This window comes from Leopardus geoffroyi, chromosome C1 (genome assembly GCF_018350155.1).
Source record: "Leopardus geoffroyi isolate Oge1 chromosome C1, O.geoffroyi_Oge1_pat1.0, whole genome shotgun sequence".
NCBI lineage: Eukaryota > Metazoa > Chordata > Mammalia > Carnivora > Felidae > Leopardus > Leopardus geoffroyi.
Genome location: NC_059328.1, coordinates 186,296,765 through 186,323,583, shown reverse-complemented (window position 1 = coordinate 186,323,583; position 26,819 = coordinate 186,296,765). Strand labels below are relative to the sequence as shown.

Here is a 26,819-nt window from a genome sequence, read left to right as displayed (position 1 = left end):
ATCTATAGAATTCAAAACAGACAAAAGATTTATTAAGATTTTTTTCCCTTATGAGAAGGTGAACAATCAAAGAGAGCAAAATACGCTCAAAAGATGCTCTTGCTACAAAGCAAAAAAGCTTAAGAAAACAGAAATCGATCCTAAAATGCCCCCAAACATGACTGTTTTGCTTCAGCATTTATCTCTTATAGGCATTTGCCATTTATATGGTCATTTGAGTTCAGCTGCTAGACTCCCCTAGAGAAATGATGAGAGAGGCAAAACATGGGAAATGGAGACAAAAAGAATTATGCCCAAGTTCACATCTAACCTGCCATGGTCACCACTGACTTACATTTCCACTATTTTGAGGTGAAGGCTAGATAGCCGTTCATAAGACACCATGTGAGTCGTAAGTGTTGGGAAAGCTCTTAAGTTTCCAAGACAATATTACTGCAAATGGGCATTTCCAGGTTCAGAGATAGTTACTAGAGAGAGCACTGGGAAAGGAGTAAAAAGTTCTATGTGCTACTTTGAATTCTTTTACTAAATAATCAAGGGGAATGGAGAATTCAGTAAACGTCATTAGCTCAGTTTCCTCCCCTTTGAACGAGAGAGACATGTTACATAAGGGTGGCAGATAAGTTTTATCCCAACTGCCGACCTTTTGATGTTAATGGCTTCCTGAAGTACTGTGTTGAGAAGGATCCTGAGGCCGTTTACGGGCTCCCTGACAGAGACTTGTGCACAATTAACGTTTGGGGCAAGCGGTGGGTGGGGAATGGTCACGTGGGAGCCTTGAATTTGTCAGTTCTGAATCGCTAGGATTTGGGGGCGTGTCTGAGAAGGCTTAATTCTGACTCACAAGCCCTCAGTCTATAGGACTTCTATGTATCTCTGTTTTGTGACTTCTGGGTCCCCTCAACATCTTCTTTTCTGATTGCCAGGTTGAGATGTTGGCTGCTGCTGTTTCCATGAAGCCTGCAGTCCCAGCACCTCATGGGAACATATGCTCCAGGGTGTTTTAAATGCAATCCTTCTGCCTGCCTTGTTTCAGTAATTTAGTTCAACAAATTTTCTATGTGCTAGGCAGTCTGCTAAGAGGCTGTAGTTGCCCTGCAGCTGTTTGGGAATCCATTCTCCACAAACCCCACAGCCCCAAAGAGCTGTAATACTGGTTCGAGTGCTGGGAGGTGAAGGGCTCCTTATGTTTGATAGCAAGGAATAGAGAGAGGCTCTCAAAGTCATTCTCGGAAGGGGGCAGGCATTAAAAGACATGCAATAAGCAATCTTGCAGGGCTCAAGGCAGAAACTGAAAGAGAATAAGGCTTCTCGGATTCTAGATTTGAAGGATAGCAAAGTCCTCAGATCCCCCTTTCTGATTGTTCCCAGCCCTTTTTCCTTGCCCCAAATCTATGTTGGATGAGCATGCCCAGAAGGGCCCAGAAGGGCATCTTTCCTGAGATGGGGTTGGCTTGCACCAATGTCAGAGGCAGAGAGCTACTCAAATCCTCCCAACACGTTTCTTCTCTCCAGGATGGTCAGAACATCATTTCCTCTGTTCTGAGGCAGTTCTGGAAAGTTCCCCTTGTCTTTGTTCAAGGTGAGATAGTTGCTTGCATTGCTGACACCCTGGATTTGGCATCACTTTTGCACTGACCTCTCTCTGCACAGTCTTGGAGGTTACTAGGGCTTCAGGTCTCAGGAAACCTATTCCTTACTCTTGACCTGGTTCTTGCTGTCCATTTGATATGCCCTAATCACACTCCCTGGCCAGCTGGAAGGACAGCACAGGACCTGGAAAGCTGCTGCCATGGGGGAGGTGTGAGGGGCAGCAGTGAAGCCTTGGAAGACAGGACAGGTTTTGGAGGTAATTTTTTTTTGAGAGAGAGAGAGAAAGTAAGAGTGAGAGCGGGGGAGGGGAGAAGGAGAAAGAGAATCTTAATCAGGCTCCACACCCAGCACGGAGCCCCACTTAGGACTCGATCTCACCACTGTGAGATCATGACCTGAGCCAAAATCTAGATCCTGATGCTTCACCAACTGAGCCACCCAGGCACCCCTTGGAGGCAATTTTAAAGAAGAACAGCTCAGTTGTGATGCCTGACAGTGTGTGCAGAGTGGGTGGGGATGCAGGGAGGGTGTTTCGCCATGGCTATAGGAGTCAAGAGTGGCTGAGTGATGGAGATGATATGGTTGAGAGCTGAGAAAGTAAGCAGGCGGGAGAGCAGAAATGGTAGCTGTGAGTGTAGCTAAACATAACAAAGCTTGATTTGTTGGTTTTTACACCCATACCCACAGGTTATATTTTAGTTGGATTGTATTTTTTTTTAAACCTTTCATGTGAAAGTCAATTGTTAGGCCATCTAAACATGCTCACCCATCAAAACACCACCAGAAAGGGTTCCCAGGCTAGTGCCCAAAAAGTCTGTTTAGGATCATAAAGATGAAAGAGAGCTTGGAAATCACTGAGTAGCACACACCACGGCAGAAAGCATGGGCTCTGAAGTCAGACCACATTTACTAAGTAGGTAACCTTATGGGGTATGTAATCCCACTAGGCCTCATTCTCCTTATGTATTACATGGAACAAAACCAGCCTCACAGGCTTGTCATGAGGATGAAATGAGACGATCCTGGGCAATGTGTGAAAGCTGAGTTGCTTGTTATTCCCATCACCACATCGTGTTATGTGAAAGAAACCTCGGTCTGTCATTGACAAGTAATTGAGGCTTTGCTGGGTCAACCCAAGGGCTAAGGGATTTGATGCACTTGTGTTTCTACAACACTAGAAGCCCAAGAGTTGAGACTGTGATCACACATATGCCACTATTTTCTCCCCATCATATAAAAGAATAGCATAGGGAAATGATGAATGCCCAACTAGAGGAATTATTACTTAATCTGACCTCTTCTTTTTTACATATACAGAAACTGGGGCACAGGGAGGTGAAATGACTAGGCTCAAGGGCCCCAGCTAGACTGTGGCAGAACAGGAACTAGGAACCAGGTATTTCATGGTTAAAGCGGCTTCTTATTGTGTCAACTTGCATGTCACAAAATAAGGCAGGGGCCAGTGGGATCAACTTCCCCACTACTTGTAGACACATGATCTCGAGAACACTCTTGGAGCTCAAACTGGGAATACCAGCTGAATGCCCAGCTGATCCAGGGACAAAGGAACAGGGATTTGGGTTCAGTTTTTAGAGGGTGTGGGGCTGGTACTCTCCTGGGCAGAGGGGGTGTGGGAGTCTGGCGATACTGGCAGGTAGGAGATGCAGAGAGCAGTGATGGCAGCTGACATCCATGAAGGGGCAGCACGTCTTTGGTGCCCCGAATGGGAGAGCTTGGATTAGGCCAGGGAAGAGAGTCCCACAAAAGTAGTATCGAGGGTTTGGTGGCAGAGATGAAAGAGGATGGCTGATACTGTCATTCTGTGGACAGGTTGCTCCTAAGCAGGGTTTTTATATGTAGGGAACTGCAAATGGGGTATACCATGAAAAAGAACATCACACCTCAGCTCGTCCATATCATCGGGCACTCTGGTTACAGAAAGGAGGAGGGATCACATATTTAGTGAACGTTCACTATGCAACAGATGTGCTAAGCCCTGGACACACATACCTATCTGTGGGGGATATGTTCCTGGACCCCCAGTGGATGCTTGAAACCTCTGATAACACCAAACCCTATACATAGTATGTTTTTTCCTATACGTACATACCTATGATAAAGTTTAATTTATAAACTAGGCATAATAAGAGATCAACAACAATAAAACTAGCACACACAATTCATTCTTACTGTAGATCTTAGCTACCTAAGCATACGATTGCTTTTTCTTCCTAAAGTTGAGAACTGCCATCTTTTCACTCAAAGAAAGCTCTTCATGGCTTCTCCTTGGCCATGAATTGCCAACATTACTACTCTTGTGCTTTGGGGTTATTATTAAGTAAAATAAGGGGTATTTGAACACAAGTACTGCAATACCCAGGTGGGTGGTCTGATAACCAAGATGACCACTAAGCGACTAATGAGCAGGTAGTGTGTATGGTGTGGATACGTGGGACAAAGGTACGACTCACATCCCCGGTGGGATGGTATGAGATTTCATCATGCTACTTAGAATGGCATGAAATTTAAAACATATGAATTGTTTATTTCTGGAGTTTTCCATTTAATATTTGCAGACCACAGTTGACTGAAGGTAACTGAAACCGCAGAGAGTGAAACCGTGGATAAGGGGTACTTCTATACTCCCTCTGTCCTCACAAGCTGGTTGGAACAGTTGACATCACTGAGACCCAGAAAGAGTCCAGTGGCCATGTCCACAAAGACGGTTAGTAGCAGAACCAAGAAGTGAGCCCAGACATAGCTCTGCCTGAAACCTCAGCTCCTTCTACTGCCCCATGCAGGCTCAGAGATAACCAAGCCCCTTCTAATTTGACCCTCATTTTGAAAATCTGAAAGTCTCTAGTTGAATCTCCTGCCTCAGAAAGTCAAATATACTTGCCTTGCTTCTTCATTATATTCTCTGTCACAGAATCACAAGTCCCATAAGGCAGTGAGGCTCAGTGGGGGAGGGGTGTAACACAAGCATTTCCACAGCTGCCTAACATTTGAGATTCTCCCCCTTGGAGAAAAGCCAGGTGTCTTTGGGAGATGGGATGGTAGGGTGTGGTTTGAAAAATGTTTGCAATTTCACTCTCCCACTGTCTCTTCAGTACCAGGTGCCCTCATAAGTGAAAGCCAGCTGTCCTGACTCTTCACTTCCTCCCTCCTCACAAAAAGCTACCAGTTTTCATTCATTCAGTTAACAAATATCTATTATGCCCTTATGAGAGATGATGATAAATATCACAAGCATTTAAAATGTGCATTTCTTTTGAGCAATTATTTCATTTCTATGAACTTTTACTAGGAAATATCATGGACTTGGTTATAAGGACGTTCAATTGCAATGTAAAAGATAAAAACTAAGCGGAAAAAAACAATAAAATAGAATCCTATACAACATAAAGCATTATTAAATGAAAATGGCAGATTGCCCATAACAGTATATGAATATTACATAAAACAACATACGCATATTTTTGAAATTTAATATGCTATTTTTTAGAGCGATTTTCACAGCAAAACTGAGCTGAAAGTACGGTGTTCACATATACCCCCTGCCCTCACATACACAAAGCCTCCTCCACTCAACATCTTGAACCACAGTGGTGTATTTGTTATAATCTATGAGCCTACACTGATACGTCATTATCAGCCCAAGTCCATAATGTACATTATGGTTTACTCTTGGTACATTCTACGGTACATTATGGTACATTCTATGGGTCTTGACAAATATATAATGACATGTATCTACCATTGTAAAACCATATTTTGAAAATAGGAACACACACTTTAAAGTATTAATATTTATGTTTGGATAACAGAATTGCAGAAGAATGTCTCTCTGTATTTTTTACTCTAGGTATACATTATTTTATAATAAAACAGTAATTTTCAAGAGCCTCTGTTTAAGTAGGGGAACTAAAAGTTAATGGAAGTGTTGCCTTGATGATTACTGGTAGGTGGCAAAAGAAAGTAAGTCCAACTAAAAAATTAAAAGAAGTTAGGTAGAAGAATGAGACTTGATATTTTGAGGGGAAAAGACAGATTAAAAAATATTAGCAATCTATATCACAAAAAGTTGTTGATATCTAATATCTAAAAACTAAAGGAAAATGCCATTAGCCCTATAGAAAAGTATAGATAATACTTCTATCCATCTTTTTTTTTTTTTTTGAGAGAGAGAGAGAGAGAGAGAGAGAGAGAGAGAGAGAGAAAGCATGAACAGGGGAGGAGCAGAGAGACAGGGAGACACAGAATCCAAAGCAGGCTTCAGGCTGTCAGCACAGAGCCTTATGTGGGGCTCAAACTCACAAAACGCGAGATCATGACCTGAGCTGAAGTCAGACACCCAACCAACTGAGCCACCCAGGCACCCCTATACTTTTATCCATCTTAAATAAAACACAAAAAGGAACTGTAAAAAACCTAGGGAAAGATGCTCAACAAGTATACTGCAAAGCCATTTCTTACCTATCATACTGACAATGATCCAAAAAACTTGACAAGATATTCTGTGATGATTCTGTGGATGTACAGGAAAGTACTAACTCTTTGAACCAGTGGTCCCACTTCTAGGAAGCTATACTAAAAATTCACTAGCAGGGGGCCTGGGTGGCTCAGTCAGTCAAGCATCCAACTCTTGATTTTGGCTCAGGTCATAATCTTGCAGTTGGTGAGATCTGACAGCATGGGGCCTACTTCGGATTCTCTCTCTCTCTCTCTCTCAAAATAAACTTCAAAAAAAAAAAATAAGAAATAAAAATACACTAGAAAAATACAAAATAACATATGCCTAAAGTTTTTTGTTGAGTAACTATTAGACAAAAACTAAAGTAACTCACCACTTTGAGGACGGACGGGGGCCACAGCTACAACAGAGCTTTGAAGACCTCCTGCTCCTGACTCCCCGCTGTTCACTCTCCCCCAGGAACAAGTCAGCCAGGAACTTGCACTGCAGCCATGACTTTTAAAGACCCCGGAAAGACACCCATGGCACCAGAGGTGGCGAGTCATCGAATTAGAATTACTCTAACAAGACACAATGTAAAATCTTTGGAGAAGGTATGTGCTGACTTGATCAGAGGTGCAAAGGAAAAGAATCTCAAAGTGAAAGGACCAGTTTGGATGCCTAAAGACTCCAAGAATCAGTACAAGAAAAACTCCTTGTGGTAAAGGTTTTAAGACCTGGAATCATTTTTAGACAAGGATTCACAAGCGACTCATTGATCTGCACGGTCTTTCTGATATTGTTAAACAGATTACTTCCATCAGTATTGAGCCAGGAGTTGAGGCTGAAGTCACCATCAAAGCAAAGATGCTTGAATCAACTTTTTTAATAAACTGATTGTCAGTTGTTAAAAAACAAAACAAAACATGGGGCGCCTGGGTGGCGCAGTCGGTTGAGCGTCCGACTTCAGCCAGGTCACGATCTCGCAGTCTGTGAGTTCGAGCCCCGCGTCAGGCTCTGGGCTGATGGCTCAGAGCCTGGAGCCTGTTTCCGATTCTGTGTCTCCCTCTCTCTCTGCCCCTCCCCCGTTCATGCTCTGTCTCTCTCTGTCCCAAAAATAAATAAACGTTGAAAAAAAAAATCAAAAAAAAAAAAACAAAACAAAACTATGATAACTCAAATGTCCAAAGATATGGAATTATTTGAAAAGAAAAAAACATGGTACATGCACACGAGTCTGGTGGGGTTACAAAAAAATCTTAAGGGAGTTCTCTGCCTATAGTCATGAAGTGGTCTCCAAAATATAGTGTTAGTAAGAAAAAAGTAAGAAAAGTAAAATTTAGAGCACTGTGTTTACCATGCAATCTTTTATGTAAAAAAAAATACATATAATCACATATACTATAATTATGTACTAATATACATACATGCATACATATACATAATTGCTAACATTAAAAATAGAACCCTGGAATAATAAACCAAAAAAACTGATGAAAATGATTACTTACATGGTGAAGAAGGAAATAAGGTTAGGGGACCGGTCAGGAAGCTAGACTTATCTGAATAAATCCTGTTTTATAGTGTTGATATTGGAACAATACAAATGTTTACATAATTATAAGGCAAAATTATTTTTTTAACTTTTTAAATGTTTTTATTTTTTATGTTTGAAAGAGAGACAGAGTGCGAATGGGGGAGGGGCAGAGAGAGAGAAGGAGACACAGAATCCAAAGCAGGCTCCAGGCTCTGAGCTGTCAGCACAGAGCCCAATGCAGGGCTTGAACTCAGGAGCCTCGAGGTCATGACCTGAACTGAAGTCAGATGCTTAACCAACTGAGCCACCCAGGTGCCCCTACAAGGCAAAATTAAATCAAAATTATAATAATTCTGAAATATAAAAAGACAAAAGAACCCAACTATATCTTTAGTTGGTGGTTTAATTACATAGAAAAAAATTATTTAAAGAGATTTTAAAACATTGTATTTTCGTGGAAGATGGTATATATGTATACCATGGAAAGATATGTCCTATGGTTAGAAATACTTAAAAGTAATAATCATATTCTTAGTAATAATTTTCTTATGGTTATTTTGAAACATACACAGAAACACAAACATACATACACATGCACACATACATTTTGGCTATGTTTCTTTTAAAAAGTTATCCATAAACATGTCCCATATAATTTGACAGATAAATTTTATCAAATATTCAAGGAATAGATCATCCAAATTTTCCATAAGATTTTTCAAAGAAAAGAAAACTGGGGAATATTCTCTTTTTTGTGGTAGAATAATGCCCGCCACCAAAGATATCCATGTCCTAACTACTGGAACCTATGAATATTTGTCTCACATGGCAAAGGAACTTTGCAGGTGTGATTAAATTGAGGATTACGAGAGATTATCCTGGATTATGTAGTTCCAATGTAAATCCAATATAAAGTGTACTTATAAGTGAATAAAAGTAGAAAAACCAGAGTGAATGAAGAAGTGACTGACAACAGAGGTCAGAGTGATGTGATTGCCAGCTGGAAGGAGACCATGAGTCAAGAAATGCAGGTAGCCTCTAGAAGATAGAAAAGGTAATAAAACGGATTCTTTCCTGGAGCCTGTGGAGTGAGCATGGACATACTGACAGCTTACTGTTGGCCCAGTGAAACTCATTTTAGACTTGTGATCTCCAGAAATGTAGGATAAAAAATTTGTGTTGTGTTAAGTCACTGAGTTTATAATAAATTATTACAACACTAAAAGGAAATGAACACCCCCCCCCCCGGGAGTCTTTTAAAGAATAGCATAATCTTGATTACCAAAATCCAAGACAGTATGAGGATGAAAGTATAGAGGCTGATCTCATTCTTGAATAAACATCCTAAACAAAACATTGGCAAAACAAATCAAGCAAGTATTAAAAAAATAAAACATCATTATCAAGTTGAGTTTATCCTAGGCATATGAGGACATTTTATCATTAGAAAAGTTATTAAAGTAATTCACCACCATAACAAATTGAAGAAAAGTCACAAGATAACCTTGATAGGTGAAAAAACTGCATTCAATAACGTTTAAAACATATTTATGATTAAAAAGTAAAAACTCTTGGGCCATGATGAAGTAATTAGCTCTTTTTATTGCAAACAACTATAAAACTAGGTTAAATATATTAATAACTGTTTTCAGATGTTGAATAAAAATAACATATGACCACAGTCCCTGAGAGAAGAGAATGAAATGAGATGATCACCCCATGATCAACTTGGCTATTTACCTGGAGGCACTTTGCAGACTGTGGTATAGAGAGCAAGGTCAAACAGCACAGTAGTCTTGCTGAATACAGGAGATAGACATTGGAACTCAGGGCTTTTGAGGTGAGCTAGAATTTACAGAGCAGTATACAAAGAAGAGGGAGCTAAACAGAAAAAGAAGTCTAAACAGGAGATTCTCTGGGTCTTTGACCAAATACTGAGCTGTTCATAGAGCACGACTCCACAAGCCAGGCAAAAAAAGATGACCCGGGAAGAAAGCAATACGAGTGGACCAACTAATGAGCTGAACAACTAGTGGCGCTCACAAAGATTGGGAGGTATTTGATATACAAACCAGCCAGAACAGAGAGACCTCACTGAACCCACAGGGCATTTGGTAGAGATCCTGCAAAGGAGCTCAAGTGGCCCTGGCTACACCAGACCCATTCTACCACAGTTTAAAGATAAGCTTTAAAAATATGAAGCAGATTCATAAGTAACTAAATACCTGCCCTCCCCAGTCGAGCACCCTTAAAAACAAGGCAAATTCTTGCATTCAACAGTGTAACATTCACAATGTCTAATATCTAATGTACTGAAGATATGCAAAAGAAAATGGCATCCTTAACCCGAAAGAAAATCAAGCAATAGAAACAGACCCAGAAATTATTGGGATGATGGAAGTCATGGAAAAATACTTTATAAATATGTCCAAGGATTTAAAAGACAACATACACACATTAAAGGAATAAATAGGGAATTTCAATAGAGAAAGAAAATTTATAAAAAAAGGAGTTGATGGGAATTATAGAACTGAAAAATATAATACCCAAAATCATTTATTGATTTAATATTATTATTAATAGATTAGACACTGCTGAAATAGTGAATTTGAAGACAGGCAGTAGAATCTATACAAACTAAAGCCCAGAAAGGAAAAAAAAAAAAAAAGGCTTATAATATCGGACAACATTAGGAGGAGAAAAGAAATAAATTGGGGTAGAAAAAAATGTGAAGAAGAATCAGAAAAATATTTTTAACTGAATGATAATAAAAATTCAGCATACAAAAGTCTGCATTGTAGCAATGCTTAAAGGAAATTTGTAGTTCATACTTTTATTTGAAAAGGGTAAACTATTAAAAATAATGATCAAAGTACCAACTTAGGAAGCTAAGCTAAAAAACAAAAGCAAATTAAACTCGAAATAATCAGGAGGAATGAATTACTAAAGATAAAGGCAGAAACAAAGTAAAAAGCTGATAATTGAGAAAAATCAATTAAATAGAAAGTTAGTTCCTTGAAAGATTAATAAAATTGATAAGCCCATAACTCGACTGGGGGAAAAAAACCCAAACAACAAATTACCAATATTGGGAATAAAAGAGCAACATTATAGATCATATAACATTAAAATGACATCAAGAGGATATTATGAAAAAATTTGTCCAAAACATTTGACAACTTATACAAAATGTAAAAATTCCTTGAAAGAAAAAAAGTCACCAAAATGCATACAAGAAGAAATAGAAAATTTGAGCAGCCCTATACATACCCATTAGACTTAATTTGTAATGAAAAGCATATTAACAACTTCAACTTAAATTAATAAATTGAAAACAAATGAACACTAGATCCAGATTGCTTTACTGTTTGGTTTTTTTAATTTATGTTTTTATGATATAGAGAGGAGAAAACACTTCCCAAAACACTTTATGAGGTCAGCATAACCCTGATAACAAAACCAGTAAAAGACATTAAAAGAAGAAACAATATCTTTCATGAATATTAATGCAAATATCCCTAGCTAAATATTAGCAAATTTAATCCTGCAATGTGTAAAGAGGATGATACTTTATGATGAAATTGGGTTTCTGCCAGGAATGCATGGTTGGTTTAATATTCTAAAATCAATTAATGTAAATCATCAAATTAATATAATATGATCATATTAATAAATGCAGAAAAAACACTGGAAACAATTCATTATCTGCTCTTGATGAAAACCCTTAGAAAACTAGGATCAGAGAGAACTTTCTCAATTGATGGAAGACATCTACAAAGAACCTACAGCCAACATCACACTTAGTTGAATACATTTCTCCTAAAATGGGGAACAAGGCAAGGATAGCCAATATCATCACTTCTATTCAACACTGTACTTCAGTTCCTAGTCAATGCAATAAAACAAAACAGACCAAAAAAAAAAAAAAAGAATATGGATTGGAAAGTACATAATGAAACTTTTAATTAAACTTAATTTTGTATGTAGAAAATCTTAGAGTCTGCAAAAAATATTATTAGAGCTAATAAGTGAGTTTAGCAAGTTTGTGGCATACTCATTATCTATTGTTGCATAACATTACCTCAAAATTAGCAACATAAAACAAAAGACATCTAGTATTTCATGATTTCTTGGGGTCAAAAGTTGAGGCACAAGTTAGGTGAAAGAGACACACTTGCAATCTCACTTGTATGGTTGCTGGCAGGATTCAGTTCCTCATGCACTGTGAAGGCTGCCATTTTTCTGCGGGTAATGTTTAGAGACCTCCCTCAGTTCCTTACGACACAATCGTCTCCATTGAACATATCCCAGCAGAGCAGCTGACTTCCATGAGAGCAAGAAAGCAAATTAAAGCAAGCTAGAATTAGCAACACAAAAGTCAGTCTTTTTGTAACCTAAATCCCATCTCTTTTGCTGTGTTCTATGTGTTAGAAATAGATACTAGGTCCAGCCCACACATAGAGTGGGGGGATGATACAACCATAATACCGGAAGAGGGGATCATCACTGGGGGTTATAAGAAGCTGTCTACTATATGCAAGTCACTATATAAAACTCAATTGTATTTCTATATACTAGCAACAAACAACTCGAAAATGACATTTTAAAAACACCATTTACTATATCATTAAAAATACAAAATACCTAGGGACAAATTTTATGAAATATATTTAAGACTTCTGCAATGAAAACTACAAACCATTACTGAGATAAATGAAAGCAGACCTAACTAGATGGAGAAGTATACCATGTTCATGCATCAGAAATCTCAATATGTTAAATGTTACTTTTTACCAAATTGATCTGTACATTCAATTCGATACCAGTCAACATTTCAGCAAGATTTTTGTAGAAATTAAAAAAACTCTAAAATTTATGTGGAAATGCAAAAGACCTAGAGTAGCCCAAACGATCTTGACAAAGAAGAACAAAAGTGGAAGACTTAAGCTATTTGATTTCAAGACTTAATATAAGTTGAAGAAATTAAGACAGTGTGGTATTCCTGCAAAGGTAGACAAATAGATTAATGGAGCCAAATAGAGAGACCAGAAATAGACTTATGTTTATATGACTTGTTGACTTTTGACCAAGATGCTAGAGCACCGTAACACCTTTAACATAAAAGCTAAAACTTCAAAGTTTCTAAGAGAATATATACACACTTAGAAATAAGGAAAGATTTAGAACTTCTGGAAATACCTGACAATTAAAAAAAAAAAAGACTGATAAAATGGAGTAATGGAAACTTTCAAAAGACATTGTTAAAAAATAAGTAGGTAAGCTACACATTGGGATAAAATCTTTGCAATGCATATATCTTACAAAGAACTTGTATCTAGGATATATAAAGACAACCACAATTCCCACGAGTGAATAATAAAAACACACATAACCTAATAACAGGCATTTCACCAGGTAGACGCACAGTGGCCAGGAAACAAATGAAAAGTGCTCAACACCAAAAATGACCAGGACAATTCAAATGAAACTACAATGAGATATCACTGCACACCCACTAGAATGGCTGACATAAAAAAGACTGGCCATGATAAGGGGCGCTGGGTGGCTCAGTCGGTTAAGTGTCTGACTTTGGCTCAGGTCATGATCTTGTGGTTCGTGGGTTTGGACCCCATGTTGGGCTCTGTGCTGACAGCTCAGAGCCTGAAGCCTGCTTTGGATTCTGTGTCCCTCTCTCTCTCTTCCTCTTTCTCTCTCTCTCTTTTTTTAAATATTAAAAAAATATATATTAAAAAAGACTGACCATGCTAAATGTTGACAAGAATGTGGAACATCTAGAATGCTTCTACCTTTCTGGCAGGAGTTTAAAATATTACAACCAATTTGGAAACCTATCTGGAAGTTTCTGATAAAGTTAAACATAAATCTACCATATGACCTAGAAGTTCTTTTTCTAGGTATTTTAGTTTCTTTGGCACCCATATCCATTATGTCCATTAAAAAACACTTTGAGAAAAACTTTTCTAATGAATATTATAGACATCGGTTGTTAGGCAGAATACACAAAGAACTCCTATGAATTAATAAGAATAAAACAGCTGAAGAGGAAAGTGATTAAAAAAAACCAAAAAACAAAAACCATGAACAGGCAGGAGGGCCTGGCTGGCTCAGTCAGTGAGCATGTGACTCTTGATCTCAGGGTCGTGAGTTTGGGCATAGAGATTACTGGAAAAAATAAATAAATAAGTAAAATAACAGGCAATGCTCAGAAGAGCCTGCTTACAAGGCCCTACTACCTAAGCGGTAATCAAGGAAATGCAAATTAAAACAAGATGGCAAGAATGTAAGAAGTCTAAAATACCTAATCCCCAAATAGATAGTTTTCAGAAAATACCTGGTTTTGGCAATAATGTGGAAAATGGAAACTCATCTAGTGAAAGGGTGTGAATTAGTGCAACCCCTTTGGAAAATAATCTGGCAGTACATGGTATACCTGAAGTTTAATGTACCCTTTGACCCAGTAGTTTTCCTCTTAGGCACATACCCTGTAGAAGGGGAAAACAAAAAAGCATGTGTGCACAGAAACCATGCCCAGAAATATTCATAACAGCAGTGTTTGTAATGGAAAAACATTCTGGAAAACTTAAATGTTCATTGATATTAAAATGCATAATTCCCTGTGTTCACACCATAATGCGATAATCAGCAATGAAAATGGGTGAGCTAGAATTACCTGCAGCCAAGTGGATGAATCTTCTAGCAAGAGGAAAAACCTCAAAAGCATACATACTGTATAATAATGGCATCACGATGCTGCTGACATAGTAGTATGTTTTGTTAATAACAGCATAGACTCTAGATCCCATCTCCCAGATTTGTATCCTGGCTCCATAATTTGGTAGCTGTGTGACTTTAGACAAGTTACTTAGCTCCTCTGTATCACAGTTTTGTCATTTGTTAAGAAAGGATGATTGTGGTATCCAACTCATTGGGTTGTTATAAGGATTAACAATGAGTTAATATTTGTAAAGTACTTAGAACAGTGCCTGCCAGAGTATCTGTGTCTGTTAAATAAATGCAAATGATAAATATCAAATTCCAGAGAATTGTCACTGGTGTGAGTCTCGATATCAAAGGGAGCTGCAACTATATTTTGAAAATCTTATTTCTTAAGCTGGATGGTAGATACACAGATGTTTTTATATTATTTCTTGATGGGTCAAAAATATTTCAAAATTTAAAAGGGGGCACCCAAACTATTTAAAATATATTGTTAAACTTGTCGGGAGAAAGACAAGTTATAATTAGAGACTTGATATTGTGGTATATTTCAGATGTCTGAGAGGAGAATCTCCCTTAAAATGTGTAAGTCTAACTATTGCACCTTCCAGTTTGATGACATTTTCTAGAAGCACCCCTAAACCTAGGGGACAAAGTATGGCCTTGGAATCCGAAAACCTAAATTCTCTCCACATTTCTGCCGTTGATTCGAGTCTCTGGGCTAGTCTGTCTCCAGTGACATCCTCAGGCTTCATTTGATTTATCTTTAGAATGGATGTGTTGTCTTCCACCTCTTGGAAACGGCAAGAATGGAACCATGTTTCCTTATCTTCAGCACAGGAGGGAGAATCAGAATTTCTGTCCCCACCCTCCCCCACTGCCTTTCACTAACGAGCAAAGAAGTTTATTTTATTTTAATGAAGTCTGTGAAAAATGATTCATGCTTGAAAGCAGCCTTTTCCCTTTCCTTATGACAGCTTCAGCTTCTGAGTGTAAGCTAAAATGTAGAAAAACCCTATGTGGTTTTCCAAATGTACATATGAGCATATGTGCTGTGCTTTCAAAAATGTCTTTGTTAGTGAATCTATTGTGCACACAGGCAAGAGCAGTCTAGACCCTCAGAAGGGGAGATTCTCAAGAAAAGTTGTCCTCTGATTTCCCGATTGTTGCTTTCAATTGTGCACTTTAAGGGAAACAGTGACAACGACATAATGGTGACAACTCATGCCCTTCGTGTGTATGCACTGTTGCATTTCTGAGAAAGCAGGTGTAGCTGTTTCTTCCCTGCTGTGCCCCATTTTAGACTCCCAGACTATGGTGTATTTAAAAATAAAACAACAACACACAAAATAACTGCTCACCCTTTCCCATGTCAATGGGAATCATATACTGATAACCAGGAGGTCTGGCCTTTTAGGTCTAGTTGTTTGAAAAAGAAAAATGAGTCCTCTGCCCAGCTGGTATGCTAATGGCATCTACTCGAGATTTTTTCCTTATTATAAAGGAGAAGAAAATATTTGGCTTGCAAGGTCCTGGCGCATCCCTTTCTCTGATTCCTTGCAGTCAGCATGGCGGGCCCCAGATGTGTCTCTGGTTGACTGACAGTCTTGAGCTTCCATCGAAAAAGAGGTTCAATAAAGCTCAGAGCTTATTTGGTCAAGCATGGTTGCTCTTTCTTTTTAAGCCCTCATACACTTGAAGGGGAATTTAATCCTTGCATTTCTGATTGTTTACACTAAAGAGTTGTGTTGTGAGAGCGATTTGATGTCTGGGAGACTATTTGAACATTTTAATAAAGCTTTGTGAGAAACATTTTCTCTCAAAACAGAAAGCTAGATTTTGCCATGTACAAATAAACATGAAATATCAATGGGCTCGGAGCTTGTAACCTAGAGATTCTGAATGAAGCCTACACTTAACCAATCAATATATTTTTTCATCTTTATTTGTTTCCCAGTGAGTATAATGTCCCTCTACACCAATGCTATTTCTCCTTGTGCAGATGATTAACACATCTCTGCAGCAGGGAAAACCTGGGACCGTGCAGACACAGCATCACATGGGACAGTTTTCAGGGTTCATTCATTCTTCAAACATTTCTTGAGCGCTCACAAGTGACTACTGGACACAGGGATACCAATGTGAAGAAGACTCAGTTTTATATTCAAGGAGTCTGTGGTCTGGTTCAGAAAGCAGACTTGTAAACCAACTATAGCTGACCCTGGAACAGCGCGGGAGTTAGGGGCGCCGACTGCCCCATAGCCTGTCCTGAGCCTTCCTGCTCTTGCACCTTTAACATACAGATCCAAGTGCAAAAGAATCCCTTTTTCTTATTTCCTTCCAGTGTAGCTGAAACAGGCGGTATTATCAGTAGGAACTTCATTTGAGAAAGCACCACCACAGAAAACACAAAAGGAGAATGAACAGGAAAACAACAAAGAAAATATAGAAATCTGTAAAACAATTATGCTTACAAAATATAGATTTTGTGTCCTATGACAGCCAACATTTCTGCCAGCCCCACTAACCATTTCTTAAGCTCTTTGCTCTCCCATTCTCTTCCCTACCTTGAGCTTCCAGGCTCACAGATGCGGGAAAAACAGTGTATAGTGAATGCAGCAGATGGGCCACCCTGTGGTATTGTGCAGGCTTCAGGCGCTCCAGGGAGTCAATGTCTTTGAAGAAACAATCTCCCCCAGAGACACTTTCTGGCTCTCCATGGGGATCCTGGCACAATTAAAGACTCGTGGCAGAGTGAATAGGGTTCTGGTGTGAGTCTTTTCCCCATAGGTAAGAATGCAAGATCCAGTGTTTCAGACATGTCTTTTACATGACCCTCCCTTACCTCCTCCCTATTCCCACCCAAGTTCAAGTTCAGACCTTTGCTACCGCTTGCTCAAACTACAAACACTGTGGCAACTTCTTTTTTTGAAGTTTAGCTCCAACCTGATCATCTTTCTCCCTCTGTCTGCCAGATTGAGGATTTTCAACCTGGTGGTCATTACCAACCCACCTCCCCAGCCAAATATCCTTTACGCATAACCTATGCTTCAGTCAAACCATAGTCCCTACACATTCTGTCTCCTAAATATGCCCCTGCCTTTGTTCATATGGATGCTTCCATGAGGAATCCCCTGTTTCTTCAACTTAGTTGAAGAAGCAAACTATCCTTATAAATACAATTCAGAACCATGGACTTGGTTAAACTCTTCATCTTTCTTTTGCACTTATTATTTTACTGATTTGTATTAGAGTTTTAAAAATACATATCTCTTTCCCACTTACCTCACTCCTGTCTCTAGACTAAATTATAAGTAATTGAAGACAGGAATAAAATACCCTACAGATCAGTGTGGAGATCAAAAAAGAGACTGTGTAACGGGGCATCTGGGTGCCTCAGTCTGATGAGCATCTGACTTTGGCTCAAGTCATGATCTCACAGTTCGTAGGTTCGAGCCCCAAATCAGGCTCTGTGCTGACAGCTCAGAGCCTGGAGCCTGCTTCGGATTCTGTGTCTCCATGTCTCTCTGTCCCTCCCCTGATCACACACACACACTCTCTCTCTCAAAAATAAATAAACATTAAAAAGAGAGAGAGAGACTGTAAATTGCAAACACGGGGATTGGTACATGGTTAGCCCTCCACAAATGCCATCAAGGTCTGGAGCACTATTCTAGTGTCAAATAGAACTAGATATGAACTCTGACTGCACCACTGACTAGCTTGGTGACCTCAGTTTTCTTATCTGTAAAAAGGGGTTACTTACCACTGCTCCTTCTTCATGGTGTTGTGAGAATAAATTAGATGGTCAATTAAATTTAATCATGGGTATAAAAATATCTAGTTTAGTACCCGGCACTTGGCAATTTCAAAATAAACTTGTGCTATCTTATGGGTCCAAGAACGGCACTTTGTATACAAAAGCCCTTGGGAAAGATTTGGATTGAAGGTTTGTGCCTCAGATGCAAATACTTCCCACAATATGTAAATCCAGATTCAGGTCAGAGGTCCCAACTCTCTCTCACACCCAGGCTCCCTCGTTGGGGGGGGGGCATCTCCTCTTCCCATCCTATTCTCTGTGACTTTGTCCTGGATGGCTCCCTGCCCTGCCTCTCACCACCCGTGCTCTCTCTTGGGTGGCAGCTGGTCTTCTGGAAGACATGCTGCTAAATTACCCTCCTCCGATGTGCTCACTATGGTTTTCTGGGGAGGATGAGGTGGGAGAGCATTCAGTTCTTCTGACCTGAGTTTCTGCCATTTTGAAGACAGTACCAAGGGAGCTACACCTCACACCTGCAAGTGAGGATATCTGTGCATGTACCTATTTTAAGTTGATTGGATTTAAATGGAAGATTAGACAATACTGCTAATACTAATAAAAGAAAGAAAAGGAAGGCTGGTTCCATTGTCAATCTGAGAGGATTCCTGTAACTCATTGCAAACAGGAGGCGTCCAGAAACTGCTCTATCCAGTTGCTTTGCAGGTGGGCCCTGATTTCCAGTCCCGGAACACCAGACACACATTTCCTGTGGATATTAACTAGCCATCCAATTGACAGTCTCAGTTTCCGTGTCTGTTCTGTGGCGAGAGCACGCAATGCATTGCAGGAAGCCGATCGATTATTTGCAAGTGGGATACACGATACCATCTCTAGTCCTCCAACCACAGCTGAAATCCAATTCCATCAACTGGCTTGGATTTAGAGGGGAAATGAAAGTCACATTTTGGAAAAGTGAGATTGATTCAACATGTTGCAACTGATGCTCATGCAACAAAACAAAAAACTAGTGGAGACACCCCCAGATGATCTATTCCAATTACCAATCCCAAGGAATCACAACGGTGTCCATGAATTTTTTGTAAATTTTTAGTAAAGTTTGATGACTCTCATAGACCCTCAGTTTTCTTACCTGTTAAAGGAGATAATTATGTACTTCATGGTGTTGTTTTAAAGATTAATTTGGATAATAGATGCAGAGATGAATTACCATGAAGCTAATGAAGATTAAGCTCTTCATTTGCATGGGCCCTTTTCAAGACCTTGTGCCTAACTTTTTATTTGTAAGGATGCATCCTTTTTCTTAAAGAGGGTGAAAAATCCCATAAGCTCTCAAAATCCACCAACCTGGGGCTGCTCCCAGGTGGATGTATAGGGTCGGTACTCAGATGGCAGGAAGTAGGTGACAAGGTCAGCAGGACGGAAGACCTGCAAGAACAGGTTGGGGGTCTCTCTGGAGACTTGTGACTTTTATTGTTTACTAGGCGTCAGTGCCTCAACTATTATAATAGCTAGGGCTTGAAAGGGATCTAGCAAAATATCATCTAAAAACATGAGTTGATCACGGCTTAAATTTTTCCCTCATTTAGTGGGACCTGTGTCATGACCGAAAAATGTTCCTAAGGAGCTTAACCTCTCATGGTGGAAGTCCAGGTACAGCAGCCATTTGGGGAGAGACTCTGGGACAGGTGTCTCTCAGATCACATCAGGCTAGCAGCCTGCAGGGCCAGCCACAGCTCTGGTCCTACAGAGCCTTTGCAAGAGCTGGGACAGTCCCAGCCTGGCACGTAGTAAACGACACAGTACCTTTCAACAGCCAGCCTCCGCTCCAACAGTTTTTTTTCAGGCAGATGCACACAGAATCATTTTCAACCCCCACCGTCTCCTTTCTTCCTCCTTCTTTCCTCCCCCCTCCCCTTATCCTTCTTTCCTTCTGTTTTCCTTCTTCTTCTTTCTGTGTTCCATTGCATGAATCATGATACAAATTTCAATCCAAGATAAAAATGTACTTTATTTCACCCTTTCGGCAGTGATTAAGTTCGGTCCACAGCAAGGACGTTGCCGTTTCCATGGGAACCAATACACTCTAAAGCTGAGGAGGATGACAGCATAGAAAAGTAGAAAGAAGGCAAAGAGGTTTGCTACAGCTGCTTTTCACCCGCTATGGAGGAAACAGAACTATGGAATCCAGGGGCTGCAGAGGAATTTACAAGGTCACTAAATCACATGCCCACCTCCAGAAGAGCCAATAAAACAATTCTGGAGATAAGCAAATGTCCTTTATTTAAAGAGGGCCAGAACAGATTCCATAATCTCCTCTGAAAAGACATTCAGCTGCTATTTTTTAAGGGCAATTATTCAGCGTACAATTTGAGCAATGCCTGGGTGCCTGGGATGATTCCAGTCAGAACCCAGGAGACACAGCTGCTGGTGTAAACGAGCTCTTCAGCTTTGCCAGGGAAGAGACCCTGCCTCACTCACCTTCTTTTCCTTCCAAAGCCACAGTACTCCACCTTTGCTATATTTAATCCCACCAAACAGTCTGCCAAAGTACTCAGGACCTACCAAAATGAGAGCAAAAATCTCTTGCCTCCCTTTTTATAGTTTTCTTTCAAGAAGAACTCATTATTCCAGCCTTCCTGTAATTATTATCGACAACATTTCTACTGGTTTTAAGCATATCGAAATGTTATAGAGGTAGTGTTGGGAGTGAATGTTAATGCGATGACTTTAACAGAAAAACAAACAAGAACAATTCTCTGGTAGCTGACAATGGATGTGGGAGCCAAGGAAGAGTTGTTCAAGACTTCATCCCAGGGGCTGGACTGCTCTTAGTGCAAGTCTGGCCAAGGAGCCAATGGTCAGGACACAGTTTGGGTAATCAGTCACATGATGCAGGTAAAGGAAAAGGGAAAAACATTCTGCCCTTAAACTACACAGAGGGCTTCCTACATACAGATGTTGGGCTGTGAGCTAAAAGGAAAGTTATTCATCAGGAAGGATCTTGGCCTGGTCCATAGCATTTCCCCCAACTTTGAAGCCACAGTTCATGATAAATTTTGAGCCCTGGTCCTCCCCTGGTCAAGGTTGTACCCTTGTTGCCAAGGAGCTGACCACATATGGAAATTCAGGTGGGTTGCCTAGATTTGGGTGTTGTCTTGGGCAACGGAAGCACCCCGAGCCTCAATTTTTTTTATTAAACATGCGATGGTAATATCCATATCAAATATGAGATTAGCTGAGGAAGAAGATAAGCCACTCAGTGGTGCCTGACATGGCCAATGAAAATTGCTTGACCAATTGTGGATATTATTAATATGTTATCATTTTGGTCTCCTCATGCAGGCCCCACAAGGAAGCCAGCTCAGCCTCCTTGCTTATAGCTTCTGTTGCTTGAACTGGGGATGAGACCTCTCATCACGCCCCTCCATCTTCCTATTTCAGCTCCTATGGGGAGCAAATCGGAGCACGGGGCCAACAGGATATCAGCAAAGCCTGGGGTGAGTTTAACCTGGGCAAGAGGCATGGACGGGGGTGACCTGCTTTACCTCTTCCCCGTGCCACCCCATATTACAGAGGCTGCTTCCTGCTGCCTTGCATCTCTTGGTGAAGGGGGGAAGGCAGCCGGCAACTGGGATGGGAAGAAACTGGGGCAGTCACTGCCCATGCGACCCCTTCCCCTTTCTTGCTGCTTGAATGCTTACATGATACCCAGGGCAAAAACGCCAGCCCTGAAAGTGCTCAGCCTCTCCACCAATGCCAGCTATCCTCCAGGTCTGCACTCGTTGGGGAGAAAAAGAACCCACTGTCAGTCAGGTTTTCTTGCAGCAGGATCATTTGTAACATATGCTGTCCTAATACTTGCCACCACACAAGTCATCCAAATGCGTGTGGGGTTCCCAGCCACTGGCCTGCCTGCCCTCCCCAGCAGCTGCAGGTTTAGCCTCTCTGTCTCTCCTGAACCGCACACCGTGGCATCCTCCTAATTCTCCCCTGCCCTCAGTTTCTCCCCAAACCATAATCTGTACCTCTTCCAGACAGATTTCTAAAACAAAATACCATCTGTGCCTCTGAAACTCAGTACAATCAGTCATTCTCCACTGTCCATGGTGTAAAGCCCAGATACCTCTGTGTGGTATATTAAGTGCCCTCAATCTTGGCCCTTTGTGCCTCTCCAGTTTTGTCCTTACTGAGCCCCTCCCTGCACGCCAGCCACACAGAACCTACTTACAGCTTCCCTCCACCCAGTTTGGCTGCTTGCCTATGCCTGATGGCTTAATGGCCCATTTTCTTCCTCTTATCCCATCCTCTGGCCAGGAGGTTCCCCCAACCCCCACCCACACATCTTTCAAAGTTTAGTCCAAGCAGACTTGTTTAAGAGACTTCTGTGAAGCCTCCTCAGGTGTCACTCTGTGCAGGACCCACAGCCCTCCGCACTCCATCTGTACTCCCCACACGTCCATTGACAGCTCTTTCTGGTTTGTTGCCCCATCTGCTTATTGATCTGTCTCCCACTATCCTGAGAGCTCCTAGAGGACGTGAAGCAAGCCTTACTCATCTTTGTTAAGTCCTGTGCTGATCGCATTTCCTGGTCCATAGCAAGAACTAAGTGTCTTTGTTGAATGAGTTGTCAAATAATTCAAAGCCCCCCAGCCCAGATCAAGTCCATACAATGAGTTGTGACCATCAGCCAATCCTGTGAGTATGGTGGCAGGCCACTCTCCACCGACACGAGAGAGCACAGGGCAGCACGCTGCTCTGCAGGGCCGGGGCTCAGTTCTCATCTCCAGGGGCCCTGCAGGATGTCCTAAGACTCAGCACACTGAGCGACAAAGGGGATTAGAAGCAAGCTTGTGGCCCCGCCCCCACCACAGGAGCCAGAGGCCTGGCTGCCCTGAGATGATGTGGGGCCCAGGTAAAAATATTTTTTCTGGGAACTTTGTCTATATAAGTAATTTGATTACAAAAATATATCACAAAACCCATGGGCCTGTATGGGGTATAGTAATTTAATGAAGAGGATTTTGAATAATGGATAAAGAAAAGGCACTTACGTATTTCTTTACAGTCCAGTCAGTATATCTGAAGAGTCTTCATAATATCCACATGCCATCTTTTCCTGCTCAAGTCCAGGAACCATCTCATTATGTTCTTTACTGTCAAATGTGCAGGTCCTGGTGAGTTTTTGTATCTTTCACCACAAGTAAGAGGTAGAAGTACCACTATTACCCACAATGATACAGCTCTTTAGAGCCAGTTTGTATCAAAACGATACAGATCTTCGGCCTCTGCAGTTCCCTACCACCAACTATTTAATGTCAGTCACAGAGTCACTTATGATGTCACGTCATATAGCCTGCCCCCATACTTGCCTCACTGGCTCTCTCAAAGGTCGTTTCTGTGCTTCATTGATGATGACCAAACATGCAAGTCTTACCCAGAGTATGCAGAAAAAATGTGAGCAATGATTTATTTTCTGGTCAGGTAAAATTTTCCTTTTAGATTGTTATAATGGAAGCATAGTATGATATTCCTCTTAGGCTATGATTGCTGAATTTCTAGAATGTATCTCTTTTGATTTTGATGTAGCCCAGGATACCATCACCAAAGAGGAAGAGAGGCAAGAAGCCTATGGCTGAATGAGAAGACCAGTCCAAGTCCTTTAAGGAACATTGGTCCCTCACTAAGACTTGCCCTCAAGATCAAGGCATCATCACATACATTGGAGGCAGAAGAGTGTACCACTCAGAAGGGCTTATTGGGCTATGGAGCAACAGCTTCAAAAGCTCTTGGACCAAAGAACAGACACACCTGGGGACCTTTCCAACGAGTGGCACAGAGCCCACAGAAGAGGTAGGGGGACTGTCCTGGGTGCCCACAGCAGAGGGGGTTGCAGAGAATAAAAGACAGTAGAACCACCTCTCCCCTTTGTGGGTGCTATATACCAGATGGCACCATGGTCAACATATATAGGTAAGCGAGAGCCAAGTGGGGCCCACAAACGTAGTTCAAGAGAGAATAACAGGTTTAAAGAGTGGGCAGTCTACCATCAAGAGTTCAAAGCCCTAATTTTGTTCTGTGGCCAACATCAGAGAAAGTCAGCAAACCAGTACCATTCTGGTGGCCCAGTCTTATGTGATCCTGTGAACAGAATACCTTACAGTTCAGTGGCTATGATCTGCTGGCCAGGTAGCCCTCCCAGAACCTTTTTGACCACAGACTGGGACAATTGCAGAGACAAAAAACACAAAACATTTTAAGGCATCTGGTTGATCCCACACCTTGGATCGGGGTAGAAGTTTGGAGAGCACCCTAGTGTGGAAAAATGGAGATGACCTCATGGTACTCTGCTCAGATGGCACTGACCACTCCAGCTGGTCCCTTCAATTAGAGACTGGCCTTCTCTGAGGAAGGTTTGCTGAAGTGCACAGTCCTCTGAGGCTTGAGTGGAGCAGGCCATTTGCCCAGGTTGTAGGTCATGCTGGTCAGTGGTGGGGCAGCCCTGACGGTCCTAATGGAGAATGAGATAAGCCCCAGCTCCTCTCATGGAAGGGTGGTTATAGCTTCTGTGCATAAATTTCTAGAGTCAGACCTAGAAAAGATAGAGGAGGACAAGATAAGTGCTTTTGTAACTTCCATTAGGGAGAATAATAGGTTTAAAAGAAACTAGACCCTCTATTCAGAGGCAGTAGTATTAAAGTATAACAGGTTGAATGGAAGCTCCCAAAGGATGCCCAATACACCTCAATACAAAGGCCTTTTATAATTATGAAAGGGAGACCATGATTTTCTTCAAGGAGTTTTGAACTCTGGTTTCTCTGCCAAGTCATAGTGAAAGTCAATGAGCAATGAATTAGGAATTCAAGGGTTTCTTGGGTGGCTCTATTGGTTAAGCATCCAACTCTTGATTTAGGTTCAGGTCATGATCTAATGGTTTGTGGGTTCGAGCCCCACATCTGACAGCGTGGAACCTGCTTGTGATTCTCTCTGTCCCTCTGTCTCTCTGCCCCTCTTGTGTGATCTCTCTGTCTCAAAATAAATTAAAAAACATTTTTTTTTTAAAGAATTCAACAGAGCTGGGGCACCTGGGTGGGTCAGTCAGTTAAGCATTTGACTTTGGCTCAGGTCATGATCTCATGGTTCATGAGTTCAAGCCCCACATTAGACACTGACAGTGCGGAGACTGTTTGGGATTCTCTCTCTCTCTCTCTCTCTCTCTCTCTCTGCCCCTTCCCCACTCGCACCCTCCCCCTCTCAAAATAAATAAACTTAAAAAAAAGAAAAGAATTCCACAGACCTTAGGGAGATGTGAGAGTTTATTTTTTTTAATTTTTTTTCAACGTTTATTTATTTTTGGGACAGAGAGAGACAGAGCATGAACGGGGGAGGGGCAGAGAGAGAGGGAGACACAGAATCGGAAACAGGCTCCAGGCTCTGAGCCATCAGCCCAGAGCCTGACTCGGGGCTCGAACTCAACGGACCGCGAGATCGTGACCTGGCTGAAGTCGGACGCTTAACCAACTGTGCCACCCAGGCGCCCTTATGTGAGAGTTTTATACAGAAAATCAGTGAGGCAACAGGCAGGGGATGTGAGGATTCCATCTGGTGTTGGTCCTCCTGAGAGGGCAGCTTGCCATTTGGTCATGGGGTAAGCAGTAATGGTGGAGCAGACCTGTGGGAACCTGTGGGGATTTTCCCAGTCTGCTGGGTTAAGGTTGTTCAAACTGATCCAACCTATTTCAGTGGAGTGATTCCAAATGTTTCTTTGCATACTTGCAGACACAGGATTTGCCTCCCAGATAACATTCCAACAATTAATTGAAATCATTTAGATGAAGCACTAAATGACAGTCAAAACCCAGTATGGTATGGGAGGCCCTCTGAATTTACTATTTGAATACAGTAATCCCTTGCTAACCATAAGGTTCCATTCCTAAAACATACTGTGGTTGGTGAGCTGGAGGTTTTGCAGTATCTCCTAGAAAACATTTGTGGAAAAGCAAACAAAAATTGGTGCTAAGTATCTTTTTTAAACTGAAGGGGAAAAAAGGACAAGCAAAACCCTTGATTTGTTGATACTTAAAACTTTCTCCAGGAAGGTGTCTTTGTCTTAAATTTTCTTCAACGTTTTAGGAAATATTGGTGTAAAAACCTATCTATTGAGAGAGTTTGCCAAGAGTTTTATTCTTGAGAGTCCATATCCTTTTTTTTAAAAGTTTATTTATTTTGAGAGAGAGAGAGCACAGGAGAGAGAGGGAGAGAGAGAGAGAAGAGAGAGAGAGAGAGAGAGAGAGAGAGAGAATCCTAATCAGGCTCCACGCTGTCAGCGTGGAGCCAGATGCAGGGATTGAACCCATGAACCGTGAAATCATGGCCTGAGCTGAAACCAAGAGTCAGACACTTAACCTACTGAGCCACCTAGGCACCCCAGAAGTCTGTATTCTTTTTAAAATTTTAAACTTGCCTCTATTGACTTTAAATATAATGTGTTTTAAACCTGCTTTGGCTTTATTTTTTTTGAAACACTCTGCAAACTGCACATGTCATGTTAACAATTGGCTTTTTCTGATCCTTACTGTAGGTGGGGGAGACAGGTGTTACTCTTCCATCTTCATGCAGTGTGAACAGTGTGAAACAAATATAATTTCCCTTGATGCACTATCTTAATCACCTAACAGAACTGTCTACAAATTCTCTAATAGTTGTATTCTCTTGTTTCC

At 41.0% G+C, this 26,819-nt stretch overlaps 1 long non-coding RNA gene across 1 annotated transcript; it reads left to right on the top strand.

Annotated features, from left to right (window-relative positions):
* The first annotated feature begins 2,140 nt into the window (after positions 1-2,140).
* On the top strand, positions 2,141-26,599 carry LOC123599291. Its single transcript, XR_006713086.1, has 4 exons — positions 2,141-2,989; positions 6,527-6,660; positions 21,445-21,599; positions 23,689-26,599. It is a non-coding gene; the product is annotated as an uncharacterized LOC123599291 (long non-coding RNA).
* The last annotated feature ends 220 nt before the right edge of the window (positions 26,600-26,819 follow it).